Below are 6,000 nucleotides of genomic sequence, written 5' to 3' on the forward strand. Positions count from 1 at the left end.
CCATCCCAGCTGCATTAAGAAAGATAGTAATTCTCAGCACAGGAATTTACCTCCCTCAGAAGCACAGTTGATATCTATCCCATAAGACTCGGCATCAGCTGTGACTCAAAATAAATTTAAGATGCTGCTAACTAATAAAACTATTTTTATTCCAGGCAATAAAAAGAAAAAAACAGGGTTAGACCCTGGCAGGATAGTTCAGTTGGTTGAAGCATCCTTCCTGTATACCAAGGTTATAGGTTTGATCCCCAGTCAGGGCACATATAAGAATTAACCAATGAATGCATAAATAAGTGGTACCACAAACAAATGTTTCCCCTCTCCTTTCTTCTTTCTAAAAAAACCCCAATAAATTAAAAAAAAACTTTTAAAAAGTTTAAAGATTAATCTTTCTTTACTAACATCACACTTGGCTGCTTTGCTAAGGCACAAGTAGGGGGTGACAAGCACGTAGGAAGGACCCCACTCCACCATGCCAATGCCATGACGGGCGCCCCTGGGAAGCGCACCAGTTTGGAAGACCTCAGAGGCAGTGCAGAACGTCTTTCCAGGATCTCTATGACATATAAATGGCACGGGTTCCGCAGCACACATTTTCCCCTTTTATGTCCATCAAAGTACTGTAGAATGAGGAGTTTGAAAAGAAACGCCCAGATTCCAGTCTGCACCTTGAGCAGAAGCACTGGTGGGTACTGTCAGTACTTCATACACAAGAAGACCAATTTCCCCAAACCACCATCCCCTTCAATGGACCTTCTTATTCTGCTTCTTTGATATTGCAGGACTGAGTATCTATACATGGTAAAGAAATCCTTATGCTGGGGGGGTGGAGCTGGACAGGGCTCAGCATCACTTGTTTCCTGACAGGGCCACTCAGTTGGAGTCCCTGGCACTTACTGAGGAGGTCACATCAAAGTGGAAAATCACGGGTGTCGTCTGATGCTGGGCATCCAGGAGGGGGAGCAGGGAGCCCAGCACTTGATTCTCATCCACCTGGGCGTCGATCAATCGAATAATTTTTAGAGGCACTTGTTTCCTACTAAACTTCATTTTCAGAGTCTCGTGCAATCGCTTCACATAGACTTTCCTGCAACATTAAGATAAGAACATTAGGTGCCAGGGCTGCAGTCCAATGATCCGCGAGTCCAGAAAGACTTAGCCCAAGTCACTTCTTTCTGTGCAAAATGCAAAACCAACGCAAGGCGTAACCTCGGGATCAAAGAAACGCAGGTGTCCACGCTGTTTCCCTAGGGCCGGTGATGCACCATGCATAGGCTGTAGGGAGGGAAGGGGCAGTGCTATGAAGGGGATTCAGTCACTAGAATGAAAATGGTAATGGGGACTGATGGGAGACAAAGATCAAGAGACAGAGGTGGCCCTGGCTGTTTGGCTCAGTGGTAAAGCATATGCCCAGCATGTGGAAGTCCAGGATTTGATTCCCAATCAGAACACACAGAAGAAGCAATTATGTGTTTCTCCACTCCTCCCCTTCTCTCTCTCTCTCTTCCTTTTCCGCAGCCATGGTGTAACTGGTTTTTAAGCGAGTTAGCCCCAGGCGCTGAGGATGGCTCCATGGAAGCCTTGGCCTCAGGCACTAAAAATTGCTCAGTTGAGAGCAATGGCCCCCAGATGGGGTTGCCAGGTAGGATCCCTGTTGGGGTGCACTATCTCCTCTCCTCTCACTTGAAAAAAGGAAATAAAAAAGAGTCCAGGGTTATGTCTCCTCTTGCTCTCATGACCCACCCACACCAACCCTGAAGCAGCCAATGGAGTTCTAAAAAAAAAATGAGGAAACTTCGGAGGTTGTTTAAACAAGGAAGGTGGAGAGGGTCCCGTTCCAGTTTGGACTCTGATTTGCAATTTCAGATAAGCCACGTCTCCCTAAGACTCAGTTTCCCCTCTTGGGTGAGGGCTTCATTTGAATCACCTCCCACCCCTGTGGGATAAGGAAGAGCCACCAGGTGGTTCCTGGGACACAGGGGACCTGTCCACCCCAGCAGCTGTCATTACCAACACCCGCTCTCTCCGAGGCCACGATTCCCACACACATCTGGTCCTTGAACATGGCAGAGGCCAATGGGGTCCACTCGGGGACCCGACAATGATGTGCCAGGTAGGTCTGGACAGCCTCAAGGGGCACCTGGGGGATGATGGGGACTTTGTGCTGGCTGAAGACAGAGGGAGGTGGCAGTGTTCCCGTTCATAGTCACAGACCATGATGAGCTGGCAGTCCTCCCGGTGAGGCCGCGTGCAAAGGCTATGGAAGAGCGCCTCCGTCTGGCAGGCCACCTCGTACCTCAGCTGGTCTGCATACAGCAGACTGTAGATGCGGCGCCTCTGGGAGCCGAGACTCAGGCAGCAGCGCAGAAGTGCTGGTCCCGGGTTGCACAGCAGCACCTCATCATAGGTAGGCAGCGGACGCTTTGGGCTCTGCATGTAAGTGCAGAGGGCAGCCAGCAGCACCTCCAAGGGGCCACAGATGATGAGGTTAGAGCTGGCCGACCCGCAGGCCTTTAGGAAGCTCTCCCGCATACGGGAGCCTCACCCATCCTCGCCAGGTGTGCCAGGCAGCCAGCCCAGGGCCTCCAAGTCCAGGCCATGAGGCAGGAAGGCGCTCGTATACACCAGGGACTGTCTCATGATGATGCCGAGCTTGTCCACCACGCTAGATCCACAGCTGAGCATGAGCTGCAACTCCTGCACCGTTGTCTGCCACAGGGGGGTCTGGCTGCCCTGCTCTCAGACCTCACGCAGGCCTCCACGACGTCCTGAGGGGTGCAGTTACGTTTGATGAAGGACAGCACGGTGAGGGCAGCATCGCTGGGTGGCTGCCGCACGAGCTCTGTGCTCAGGTACACCAGCTGCTCGGCCGTGTAGTAGTTGAGGTGGAAGTGGTGAGCTCGCTTCTGGGCCATGGAACGCTCCCACTGCTCCAAGAGCTCCGTCTGCCGGCAGATGGCCTCCAGCAGCGGGGCTAGTGGCCCACTCCCAGCTAGCGTGTCCAGCAGCCCCAGGCCCAGGTTGAAGTCCATCTGCACAGACATGTCCTTCCGAGGGAAGCAGTACACCTTGCCTTCCAGGCCCGGAACAGCAAGTTCCCGGCGCAGTATCGGTTTATAAAGGACTGCGTGAGCCTCTGCATGTTGCAAAACACCTGTTGTGAACGGAAGCAGGAGGCAGGTGTCACCCAGCAGATCACAGAGAGAACAATCAGACCTCGACTCCTAAGCACTGGAGGGCAGGGACTGACCACAGAGGCCTACCTTCCTCTGTCACATGCCCTCTTCCCAGGGAAGGCTGGAAGTTGTAAATACGGAGGCGGTCGTGGAAAAAAAGAACAATTGAGTGTGAAAGGAAATCTAGTGGCCCTAGCCAGATGGCTCAGTGGATAGAGCATCAGCCCGGTGTACAGATGTCCTAGGTTTGATTACTGGTAGAGCAAACAAGACAAGCGACCATCCACTTCTTTCTTCCTCGTTCTCCTCCTTTTCTCTCTCTTCCCCTTTCACAGCCAGTAGCTCAACCCAGGCACTGAGGATATAGCTCAGTTGGTCTGAGCACATCAGCCTCAGGAGCTAAAAATAGCCTGGTTGATTCGACTATCAGCCCAAGACAGGGTTGCTGGGTGGATCCCAGTCGGGGCACATGTAGAAGTCTGTCTTACCATCTCCCCTCTTCTCACTTAAAAAAAATGAAGAAGAAAAAAAAAACATAAAAAAAATAAAAAATAAAATAAAATAAAAATGAAGAAAATCTCGTAACAAACAATGAGACTGTTCTGATATATTTTCTCAACAGGGTTCCTTCTGATGTATTTTCTCAACAGGGTGCCTTTTGCCCATGAGGCGTCCCCTTTGGGTCACGATTTTGGATGACACACATGCTGCAGACCCATGACTCTGACTCTCAGAGCAGATCAATGATTAGTAATCAAATCCAAACCCAAACCTTCCTTATAGCCCTGAGGCCACTCAGCAGGGGGTCCTTGGCCCAAACTGAGCAGCCCTGGCCCTGCCCTACAGCCTCCAGGGAAACGGAGTTCTCACCTGGGAGAACTGCTCCAACTCAGCACTGTTGTGGTCTTTCTTGCCAGACATAAGCATCAATTTATTCAAAAGCTCCCTCAGCTCCTCCAAGGAGTATGTTCGCACCTGCTGGAGGTCCCCGTGGCTCTCCGGGAGGCGTAACTGTAGAACTGTGTCTGGGGAAATCTGAGAAACAGGACACATTTACAAGTTATTTTTCGGAGGGAGACACAACCTCTCTACCCCAGTTCCCAGCAGCCTGTCAGCTCTGCTGTGGCCAGCCGTGCCCAGGACGTGAGCACACACCTTCCGGCCATCACCGGGCGCCTGGATCACGTAGGTGCCCCTGCTGTTGATGGCTGTGGCCAGCAACAGGGACGAGAGTTCCACAGACCCATGACTTTCCTTCACCGTTTTCAGTCACTCCAAGTTCCTGGCCGAGTCACGCTGTTGGGACAGGAGAGAAAACAGTGATGTGTTCTTTCTGTCTTCACGCAGACCCTCCCAGCTCTGCCTTCGAGGGCAAATGCCGACTCCCTTTGCCGGGCTGGGCAAGTCACCCCACAAGGGAGGCTTCCTCAGCTGCTGCCCACGCCCATGTGCTTCAGCTGCTTCTCTCAGAACACTTGTGTCGCACTGTTCCCACCTGTACTTGTGGACACTTGGACAAGGTGGCCAGAAGGCGGCGCTGTTCTGCCAGTCTCCCAGCTGGGGTCGGGAGGAATACTAGAAATAACAGGGCTGTGGTTCTTCCATTCTAAATGTCCTTTTGGGGTCCCCAAGTCTGGACCAGCAGAATTAAGGAAAAACTACAACAATGGCCTTTTGTTTGGACATGAGCTGCCAGCATAGAAAATGAGACCCCTCCATCTGCTGCTCACTCCACTGCTCCCTGCTCCCCACGAGGATCCATCCGGCCCGGGTCTACTCAAACCTCGCTGAAGATACATCACATCATCATCGGAAGTGTTTACTTTTCCGATAAATGGACATGTTTGATTTTTCTGAAAGTTAATCCAGCCCTGACCAGCTGGCTCAGTGGATACAGCATCAGCCCAGCTTATGGACGTCCCGGATTTGATTTCTGGTAACGGCACACAGGAGAAGCGACCATCCGCTTCCCCCTCCTCCCTCTCCTCAATCTCTCTCTCTCTCTCTCTCTCTCTCTCTCTCTCTCTCTCTCTTCTCTCTCTCTCCCTCTCCCACAGTCAGTAGCTCAATTGGTTCCTGTGCAGCCTTGGGCACTGAGGATAGCTCCGTTGGAGCGCATCAGCCTCAGGCACTAAAAATAGCTCAGTTGCTGGGTAGATCCCGGTCAAGGCCCATGTGGGACTCGGTCTCACTATCTCCCCTCCTCTCATTTAAAAGGAAAAATTAAAATTAAAAAAGTAAATAGATCCCAATTGTAGGAAATATAGAAAGTACCAGAAAGCACACAGTATCAAGTCACAATAATCACCATTTGGAGAAAACACTGGTAACATGTTAATATGTTTCCTTTCTCTTTTTTCTCCCCTATGTGTTTTACCTAGTAGAATTTAGTCTTATTTACTTGCAGTTTTGTATCCTATGTTGTAACATGAGAGGTGGAGCACTTCCATACAGGAAGCACTGTTTGCAAACATCATTTTCAACTGTTTGCAAACAACATCTGCATGAACGCCCACCCACAGGCGTGTGATTTGCACAGCCGTGCCCCTAGTACAGCTGAGCAATGCTTGATTGAACCCCATCGGCTTGGGAGCCTGAAGTAAGATTTACCAGTTTGCTGGGGAGGTCCAGGTCATTTTCCAGAGCCTTCCACAGTTCTTCAGATGGACCATGAACTCATGGAAGCCTGCACTTGTGTCCAACTTGTGGAGCAGAGAAGTGTAGCCCTGCATGGCATCGTGGAAGCAGGCCACGCGGTCCCCATCAATGTCATTCTCCCCTGCAGAGATGGATGCCAGGTCCACAAACACCTTCAGGTCATTGA

General features: G+C 51.1%; 1 pseudogene; it reads right to left on the bottom strand.

Moving 5' to 3' along the window:
- The window catches only part of LOC136398117 (E3 ubiquitin-protein ligase RNF213-like), a 29,918-nt pseudogene extending 23,920 nt beyond the window's left edge, over positions 1–5,998 (bottom strand).
- Between the last annotated feature and the right edge of the window lie 2 nt (positions 5,999–6,000).

This window comes from Saccopteryx leptura, chromosome 3 (genome assembly GCF_036850995.1).
Source record: "Saccopteryx leptura isolate mSacLep1 chromosome 3, mSacLep1_pri_phased_curated, whole genome shotgun sequence".
Lineage (NCBI taxonomy): Eukaryota > Metazoa > Chordata > Mammalia > Chiroptera > Emballonuridae > Saccopteryx > Saccopteryx leptura.